This window comes from Eutrema salsugineum, unplaced genomic scaffold, assembly GCF_000478725.1.
Source record: "Eutrema salsugineum unplaced genomic scaffold, Eutsalg1_0 scaffold_4, whole genome shotgun sequence".
NCBI lineage: Eukaryota > Viridiplantae > Streptophyta > Magnoliopsida > Brassicales > Brassicaceae > Eutrema > Eutrema salsugineum.
In genome coordinates, this window is record NW_006256686.1 from 2,445,713 (window position 1) to 2,456,179 (window position 10,467).

General features: G+C 39.8%; 3 non-coding genes across 3 annotated transcripts; all 3 read left to right on the plus strand.

Moving 5' to 3' along the window:
- The first annotated feature begins 8,252 nt into the window (after positions 1-8,252).
- On the plus strand, positions 8,253-8,317 carry LOC112084999. Its single transcript, XR_002898644.1, has one exon. It is a non-coding gene; the product is annotated as a small nucleolar RNA U49 (small nucleolar RNA).
- Positions 8,318-8,541: 224 nt separating this feature from the next.
- On the plus strand, positions 8,542-8,689 carry LOC112084997. Its single transcript, XR_002898642.1, has one exon. It is a non-coding gene; the product is annotated as a small nucleolar RNA snoR2/U65 (small nucleolar RNA).
- Positions 8,690-8,736: 47 nt separating this feature from the next.
- LOC112084993 lies at positions 8,737-8,816 on the plus strand. The gene has a single exon (XR_002898638.1). It is a non-coding gene; the product is annotated as a small nucleolar RNA snoZ7/snoR77 (small nucleolar RNA).
- The last annotated feature ends 1,651 nt before the right edge of the window (positions 8,817-10,467 follow it).

Here is a 10,467-nt window from a genome sequence, read left to right on the forward strand (position 1 = left end):
ATCGGCCTGGTGGTGGTAGGAGGTAGAGTATTTAAGCTCAACACCATGGACTTGAAATAACTCAGACCAAACTGCACTCAAGAAAGTAGGATCTCGATCCCTTACAATGTCTTTAGGCATTCCATGAAGCTTAAACACGTTGTTGAGATAAGCCAGAACGGTGTAGGGTGTGGGAGAGAGGCAGAGAGCTATGAACTGGGCATTTTTACTTAGCCGGTCAACCACCACCAAAATACAGTGCTTCTTCGGAGAGGGTGAAAGACCCTCAATAAAATAACAGATTTCCAAACACAAGCAAGAATTGGAAGGGGTTGGAGTAACCTGAACTTGGCAACAAGGTCGTACTTGTTGCGTTGACAAACAGAGCAGTTACAAACATAGGTCTTTGCTTCAGCTGACATCTTAGGCCAATAGAAAAGGGACTTGAGACAGCGTAAAGTGGCATCTCAACCCGAGTAACCTCCCACGGATGAATCATGTAGCCATCAGAAAAGTTGAAGTTTCAGGGAGAAACTGTTGCCAATCACCAGTTTACCCTTGCGGCCTAACTGGTTAGTGTATATATGAAAGTGAAGGGTGAGAAGATTTATTGGCCTGCAGCTTTGCAATAATTTTCTGAAGCAAAGGGTCAGATTTCCAGGGGGAAGATATGGACTCATAAAGCTCTAGGTCGACTGAGGAGAGTGTGATATGCAGGAACTGAGAGGCAGACACGCGTGATAAAGCATCAGCGGCCACATTCTCCTTTTCCTGTTTGTAATGAATCTCAAAAGTATAACCCATAAGCTTTGACAACCACATATGCTGGAAAGGAGTGGAGACCTTCTGATCAAGCAGGTTCTTAATACTCTTCTGGTCTGTCTTGATGATGAATGGGCGATGTTCCAGGTAGGCATTCCATGTATGAACAGCATGAACAACATCAAGCAAATTTTTCTCGTACACCGAGAGTGACTGATGTCAGGGACCCAAATCACGACTGATGAAGCAAATGGGGTGGTGGTGATCTTGCATTAAAACCGCCCCAATCCCCTTGTTTGAAGCGTCTGTCTCGACAATGAAGGTCTTATTGAAATCAGGAAGAGCAAGAGTAGAAGATGATGTCAAGGCATTCTTCAGTTGGTCGAAAGCATTCTGAGCCTCTTCATTACATGTGAATCCATCATTTTTAGGAGGGTAGAGAGAGGTTTGGCAATGACGCTGTAGCATCTGATAAAATGACGATAGTAATTGGCGAGACCAAGGACACTTCGAAGATGTTTCTGTGATTTTGGAACTGACCATTGTTGGATGGAATCAATTTTGCGTGGGTCAGTACTGACACCTTCAACAGAGATGATTTCCTGAGGTACTCAATCACCACTGCACCAAAAGTGCATTTTGACAGCTTGAGATACAATTTCTGTTGGTGCAAAATTGCAAAAACAGCAGAGAGGTGCTGTAAGTGGAGCTCCCAGGTGAAGCTGTACACTAGGATGTCGTCGAAGAAAACTAGCAGGAACTTCCTCACGATGTCACAAAACACGTGATTCATAAGACCTTGAAAAGTGCAGGGCGCATTTGTGAGCCCAAAGGGCATCACAAGGTACTCGTAGTGTCCTGAATGGGTCTTGAAAGCAGTCTTGTAGATGTCTTCTGGTGACATGCGAAGTTGGTAAAAGCCCGAATGCAAGTCAAGCTTAGAGAAGAGCCGTGCACCACCTAACTCATCAAAAAGGTCTTCCAACAACAGGATAAGATACTTATCTTTGACGGTCTGTTTATTCAATCCGTGGTAATCTACGCAAATTCGCCAGGTACCATATTTTTTCTTCACCAATACGATGGGAGAAGCATAATTAAGGACTGAATTATCCCCTGCATCAACATTTCCTTCACCATCTTTTCGATAACAGTACGGCCTTTGGCTGATGGGGTTAGCACCATTATCCAGTGGGATCTTGTGATCAATACCCTCACAAAATGGTGGAAGTTCCATTGGTTCAGTGAAGAGATCAGAGAAAGTGTTGATTAAGCTCTGTATATCTGGATATGTGGATCTATCATCTCCGGCAGTTGAAATATGCGAGAACACCACCTCTGGCTCCAAAGGAGTGGTATTTGGATCCTCTTCCATGTCCCTGATGCGTAAGAGAGCACTCTGGGTCCCGAAGAAGTTTATTGAGGCTACTGTCCTTTATCATCTTACAACCGGATTTTGTGACCCCGCATAGAACATTCTTCACTCCGTTTATATTAAAATCCATCCTCAAGTTGAGGAAATCCCATAGAATTGGGCCTAGATTGCAGAGCCATTGTACTCCTAGCACGAGATCACACCAGTCGAGTGGAAGAGTTCTGACTTCTGATGTATAATCGTAGCCTTGAACCCTCCAAGAAAAACTCTGACAGATGTAGGAGGTGCGAATCCGGCCCCTGAGAGCTCTGGAGACAGGCATAGGCTTGATGCTGTCCAGTTTGCAACCAATATCCTTAGATAACTTCAAATCAAGGAAATTGTGTGTGCTACTGATGTGTGTCGTGTCGAGGGTGTCAAGTTTTACCCTAAATGAAATCAATAGCCGCAAGTGCACAGCTGATCGATTGTAGTACTTAAGGATCGAATCCACAGGGAAGGAGGATCTTTCCTGCAAAAGCCTTCGAAAGAAATATAAAGTAAGGAAGTTTAGAACCAAGCGAGTTTTGTGAGGGTTTTGGTGGTGTGTTTAAAATGTAAAAACAAATCCTAAAGAGAAAATACGATAATTAAAATGACCTAATAACTAAACTTAACGAAAACGAGTAAAAACGAGAAAAACGGCTAAACCTAATTGCTAAGTAAAAATCGATTGAAAGAGTAAAGAAACTAGACTAAAGCTTGAATGAAAATCGGTGTAAATCTATAAGAAAAGAGGCGCTGAGGTTCAGGGAAGTTTTCTCAGGGGTATGAACGATTCAAAACATTGCTAGAGAGTAAATTTGATAAGATCTTAGCTTAAACTTTTCGAACTGGAGTCACGGACGTATGAATACGCCACTGTTGTGATCATAGACAACTATCTCTCTCAACCCTGACCAGTAGGTTTCTACTCTGGCCCTAGAAAAGAAGAGGTGAATTATGTTTAAGACTCGTCAGCATTCACAAATCGCCCATAGGTAGGTTTCCACTCCTATGTTTGTTTTGCTCTCCCAAACTAGATCTGACACCGGATGAACACTTTCGTATCACCAAGCATCTGGATCAGATTGTAGTTCATGACGCTACTCTCATGCAGTAAAAACGAATTCAGAAGAAAAACTTCTAAGATTCGGCTCATAAGCTCATGGAATCCTCATCGAACATATATATCCCCATCGAAAATCCCTTAGGCCCAACAATAAAACTACTCAGACATAATAAACGAAATAAAAAACATAGTATTAAAAAGTAGAATAGAAACCGAAATCGAAAAAGAAAGAACAAGGGTTCAAGAGACAGATCTCTCTCTCCCTAAAACCTAAAAACAAAGCTTAAAGTAAAATTTCTGTAAAGTATTTCGTCTCTTCTCCTTCTCTCTCTAAAAACGACCTAAATGACATGTATTTATAGTCTCCAATACTCTCTGGTGTCTAGGGTTCCGGAATTGAGGCTGGGAAAATGATACGGGCTTCAGAAATGGGCCTTCAAAGTCGGAGTTAGCTGGCCGCGGTCGAGATGTGCGTGACCGCGGGGAATGGGTGGCTGGCCGCGGTCGCGGTGTTTGTGACCACGGGGAATGACCTGTTGGCCGCGGGTGGAGACGCTTGCCGGCTGGTTTACGGGACATCTTGCTCGTCGCGTATCTTTTGATTGAACCGTTGGATTGCCAAGCTGTAAAGTGTTCTGGAAAGCTGATACTTCCATCTTTAAGATCTCCAAATTTGAGCTGGATCAGACGGTGAGAAGGCCTTCAATCGGGGGTGAACTTCTGACGGTTTGACTCCGAGCTGAAATCTGGTTTTCTATCCATTTTGTTAAGCTTTTCCCTAAATTACCTGAAAAGAGTCTTGGAACTACAAATACTAGAAAAACGTAATAAGAGCACTTAAAAGCAATTAAAAACATAGAAAAAGTATTTCAAAACGATCCATAAAAATGGTCAAAATACGGTGTTATCAGCTACCCGCATCAATCAAAATATACAGCTTATGTTTCCCATATTGTCATACCACCCCACATACAATTGTAGGAATATAACCCATTGAGAGCGTGATTGGAAATAGACAGAGCATTCTCTCCGTTAGGCTCAGTTGGAGTCTCGATGGGTGTAGACTCTGTAACTGGGAACTCCGTAAACTCATCATGATCTGAAGATAGCTCATCCTCAGCTTCCAAGAAATACACCTGAGAGCGCTTGTGTTTTAGATGATGCCCTGGTGTATAAGGTTCTTCGCAGAACATACACAGCCCCTTCGAGCGTCGCTCCTGCATCTCTTCGTAACTGAGCTTCTAGGGCCCTTTTCAGTGGTGTGTTTTGAAGGAAAACCCGGTTTGAGAGAGATCTGTTTGTTAGTCTCTGGAGTGGGAAGTAATGGAACAGTTTTGGAGTGCTTGAGTTGGAACTGGTTGTTGGATCGCTGGAATGGATTAAAGGGAACTCTAGCTTGCTTCACCGGCGTGTCGAGAAGCAAGGACTCGTGCAACTTGGCTATCCGAGCTGCTTCGGCCACCGTTTTGATGCTGAACTGTCTGGTGTGAAAATCTAAATGTGGGTTCATGTTGGAGAGGAAGATGCTAAAGGCGTGATGTGCAGGTATTGTCACCCTCGAGCAAAGTCTCTCAAACTTTTCATGGTATAACGCTAGTGATTGCGTGCATGGTGAGGGCGTCAAGTTTTACCTTAATGAAATCAATAAGCCGCAAGTACACAGCTGATTGTAGTACTTAGGGATCGAATCCACACAGAAGGAGGTTCTTTTCTGCAAAAGCCTTCGAAAGAAATATAAAGTAAGAAAGTCTAGAACCAGGCGATATTTTAAAGGGTTTTGGTGGTATCTTTAAAACGTAAAAACTAATCTAAACGGAAAAATATGAAAATCAAAATTACCTAATAGTCAACTAAAAACGAGGAAAACGACTAAACCTAAATTGTATGAATGAAATTGGCTGGACTGAGACTAGACCTAAAAACTTGAATAAAATCACTGGAAAACTTATAGAAATGAGATGCTGGGGTTTCAAGGAAATTCTCTCCGAGGATGAATGATTCAAAACATTGCTAAAAACCTAAATCAAAATATCCTCGCTAAAACTTTCAGAACTCGAGTCACAAACGTTTGAATACGCCACTGTCGTGATTATAACCAGCTATCTCTCCCAATCCTGACCAGTAGGTTTCCACTCTGGTCTTGGAAGAGAAAATATGCAAGCTTGCTAAAGACTCCTCAACATTCATAGTTTGCCCATAGGTAGGTTTTCACTCTTATGGTTGATCTGCCCTTCTCAAACTATATCTGGCCCTGGATAAAAACATTCGCAAGACCAAAGACCTAGATCAGATTGTAGTTCATGACGCTACTCCCATGCATTAAAAATAAGTTTAGAATAAAAATTTATAGGATTTGGCTTCAATAGCTAATGGAATCCTCATCGAACATGTATAGCCCTTATCGAAAATCCATTAAACCCAACAATAAAACTACTCAAACATGATTAAAGAAAGCAAAAACATTGTATTGAAAAGCTGAATAGAAATATGGTAAAGGAACAAAAAGGGTTCAAGAGATAGATCTCTATCTCCCTAGACCTAAAACTAAGAAAATGAAAGGCAAAAACTTAAAAGGTGATAAAAGAAAAATTGTATATATGTCTCTCTCATCTAGTGCTTCTACAACATGTATTTATAGTGTTCAAGTCATTTATGGGCATCACTTAGGGTTTCTCCAAAGGAGGGAATCGACTTAGGTTTGAAAATGGGTTTCTAGACCGGACAGACCAATCTCCGCGGTCGGGAATGACGGGACCAATGCGAATTGGGTGTTGGCCGCGTGTAAGAATGCTTGCCGGCTAGTTTACGGGACATCTTGCTCTTCGTGTAACTTTTGATTGAACTGTTGGTTTGCCATGCTGTAAAGTATGCTGGAAAGCTGGTAGTTCCATCTTTAAGGTCTCCAAATTGGAGTTGGATCAAACGGTGAGAAAATCTGCATTCGAGGGTGAACTTCTGACGGTTTGACTCTGAGCGGAAAATCTGGTTTTCTATCCATTTTGTTAATCTTTTTCCTAAGTTTCCTAAAAAGAGTCTTGAAACTACAAGTACTAGAAAAACATAATAAAAACACTTGAAAGCAATAAAAAACATAGAAAAAGTATTTCGAAACAATCCATAAAACTGGTCAAAATATGGTGTTATCAGCTAGCATATCGCCGGCTTGTTTCAAGCTCACAAGCTCCGACATCGGGTCATCATATAGCTCCGCAAATCGAGATGAAATGCCATCACATAATCAGTCCAGGAAGGGATCTCACCATACCTTTATGCGAGGTAGTTGCGATGCCATTCTAGTGCGAGTCCGGAAAGGTGTAGAGCAGCCAATCGAACCTTGAGATTTAGTGGCGTACCATCTAGATCGAATTGCTCACATCGGAACACCCAACCTCGTAGATCTGAGCCATCAAAACCAGGAAAACCCATTTTGGTCAGTCTTGAAGCTAATCTGTTGGGTAAGACGGAAGAAATCTTGGCCCCACTCAGTTTAGGCGGAGCTGGTGACTGGAACATCCCTGGTGAAGGGACTCCAACTGGAGGTGCGTGCGTTATTTCCTCCGACGACGAAGCGATCGACCCCACTCAGCTCAGGTGGAGCTGATGACTGGATCATCCTTTGGGAGAGGACTCCAACAAGAGGTGCGATCCTTTTCCCATGCGGACGTTGCTCCACCCCATTCAGATCTTGTGGATCCGGTAATTAGACCATCCCTTGAGAAAGGACTCCAACTAGGGGTGTAGCGCAAGGCCCTTGATTCTGCATGTGTTGAGAACCGGACCCTTCTCGAGAGAAATAAGAGCTAATCATCGATTCGAGTTTACTGAATCGTTCTTCGAGTGCGTCGGTTTGGGTTTGTTGCTCCTCGAGCTGCTTCTGTTGCTGCTGTCGCAGCTCTCCTCCTTGTTCAGCGAGTGCTTGTTTGGCTTGTTTTTCCTGCTGGCGAGTTTCCATACCCATTTCTCAGCTTTAAAGATCGTGCAAAGCTCTGTTACTAATGAAACAGTAAATTTGAGAGAATGATAAATCCGATCTTGAGAATCTTCGAGATTCTTAAGAAATATGAAAACAAGGAGTAAAAAGTTGTTACAAGTTTAGAAGGACCACCTTGAAATCTAGATTCGACAATGATGTTTTAATGGCGTCAGAAGAAGAGAGGATAAAAAAATATCATTTTTTCATTAACTTTTGGAAAATGCCCAAATATAGTAAAAATAGAGTGACGCTAAAAACATGAAATTGACACATGATCATAAACCGAATATGCAATTACAAACCGAAATAAGATGAAGATTAAACCAATATAACCGGATGCTTATTGAAAATGCAAAGACATTTATTAAAAGTGCAAATGAGACCGAATGGGGATAAAATCTCGATAACAATACATGAGAAATAATCAATCAAAATTTTGAGAAACTCCACAAATTGATCCCAAAAAAAAAGATAAAAAAAAACATAAATCAATTGATCTCAAAATCTGGTGAATTATGCATCTTCCCCATTTTTTTTGTATTTGTCGATTTCATATTTCATTCTCATTTATTTCGCCTCTCTGTTTCACATCTTCAACTCTTCCATTCTTTCTTGAGTCTATCTATATTATTTCGTGTGGAGTGGGAATTCCAGAGATAAGGTCGATTTCAGAAATCGATTTGGTGAAAATCGATTGGGATACATGGTTTGAAGAAATTAGATTTAGGGTTCTATATATATTATTGATGTATTTTTCCAGTTCTTTCCCAAGATTTTGCCATTGCCCAATTAAAGTGAGCTTCTTACTTATCCCGTCATTTTATGCCCACACACATATGGGCTCTTATTGGGCTAGGGTTTACCACAATAAGATTAGGGTTTCTCGTTACGCCGCCTCGTACTTATCTATATAAATCCAGCTTTCTCTCGTCATCCCTCTAATATCCTCTCGAACACATCTGTAGCTATCGAAATTCTCTGATTCCCGAATTTTCTCTAAAATAACGAGCTTATCGTATGGTTTTTTTTTGTTTTGTTTCCAATTTTCAAATTTGTGGTTTTGAAATTTGATTACCCGATGAAGAAGAATTCCCATAGATAGGAAGTGCCGTATGACACTTTACACAACAGCTTACTGATCGAGGATTGCATCCGGTTTAGATATCCCAATCCACCGATTCAGCTGTTCATGAACCGAATTCGGATCTTAACCCGATTCCGTTTACGGTTACGGTTCGGGCTGACCGGTCCGGTTATCTTCACCGTACTTTCCCACCGTTCTGTGTTCGCTGTGTGGGTGATTTGAAAAGGGTTCCTGAGGGGTTTTAATTTTGATCTTTTTGAATAACTTTGTGATGAAATTGTCCGATGCCACGTCGATGATAGCTTCTGGGCTTTGATCTTTGATGCTACATTGGACATAAACAAATGTTTGTGTTTCGCTTTCTGATAGGAACCTGTGGATCTTGATCATTCTACGATCTACGGAGCCATTTCGGCGATTACATTTATCTTAATCGAAAATTTTGATTTTAAGAGTAGTTAGTGGGAAGAAAGCCTATGATGATTATTGCTAAAATATGGAATTACCGTCTGAGTTTATTTCTTTGATGTAAAAAACGCTGGCTAAACTGAGGCTTCCCCAATTAAATAAAACTTTTCTTATGATCTACATATTTTCAAAACTAAAATTGAGGTAGTTCTTAGTTAAAATTAGATTTGAGTTTCCCAATTTAAGGGGTTAGATTATGATGACTATCTTACAAGATTCCAATTCGATAACGAAATGTGTTTGACTATTTGAAGTAGTGATGTTTTTTCCAACAACCGAATTCGATTAAGATGAATGATGAGTAACCTAATCTGTTTAAAACTTAATTATGTGAATCATGTGAATCTAATGGGCTTACATTGAGTGAATAAATGATGAAAAGTTAAAGAAGTACTCGATTCACCAATTTCATAACAAGAATTATTGAAAGTACAGAAAAGAAGTAAAAACGCTACTACAAGAATGGAGGTTTATCAATAAAAACCCAATTTGATTAAAAGTTATTATCCACTTAATAATTAATGAAAAAGTTTATACAAGAACTCAATTTCAATACAAGAAAATTATCTGATCAACAATTTTCGGAATCTACATAAAAGGTTGAATCTTGAAGTAAAAAACTACTTCAACAATGTTGGTTATTATCAATTGATGAGTTTATTGAAGAACTCAATTTGGTTAAAACTCTATTATGTAATCTAATGGGTATAGATTGAGTGATTAAATGATGAAAGTTATAATTACAGGTGAACCAGAAATACGATTTGAGATTAAGAACTTATTAAATCTACAGAAAAGAATAAAATATTGAATCTTGAAGTATAATAACTACTTCAACAATGGAAGTTATCAATTAAAACCACCACCCAAAAATAGAATTACCAGAATTTAAAAGCTTCTTGAGAAGACTCTGTTTCATCTGCTAAGTAGGAGGGAAGAATCTGTTGAGATTAAAAGGCAAAGTGTAAAACTCTCTATTACCATTATTTCCACTGAAGGTTCTAAACTTTACGCACCAAGGCATGCCTCTGTCTTTCTTTGATCTCTCAGCTTCAACTGTATTGTCCATAAAAACCGCAATGATCAATCCCACAGTCGCCGGAGACATAAACACCGTCTTCAAGAAGGCATTGAACCATCCTGCATTTGTGTGAACTAGCCCGTAATATCTAGGTGTCCCAGTTCTGAACAAAGAACTGAGGTATCGAGATGCCGAGACACAGCGAAAGACCAGTGATCGTCAAGTTTCTCATTGAGTTCATGTTTGTGAACTGAAGAAATGAGAGTCCAACAGCAGCTGCAAGAAGAAGAGAACACACAACAAATGTAATGAATCAATCAAACATGATGTCTTTATTAATCTTTGTGGTCTTCTTACCTACTAGAGACCATAATTAAATTGCTGAAATTCGTAAACTTTGGACAGAAATATTATCATTCGGCATGCATATGGTTTTTCTGTCTTTTGTGTGGGGAGCACGTGTTGTCTTCCTTGTGTAGTAAGCACATACGATGAAATATCTACCAGATAATGAAATCTTACATTTGAATAGAGAATAGGAAATGATGGAATAATAAAGTAAGCATTAATGTCGTTCCTAAAATTCTTCGGTAGAAAGAGACTGACTTCGTTTGTTCTGTTGGTTGATTAAAAATTAGTGATTTGGCCTACACCCTATGCGGAGTTAAATTATAATTTTATATGTTTTCATTAATATTTTTTATTATTTTTGTAT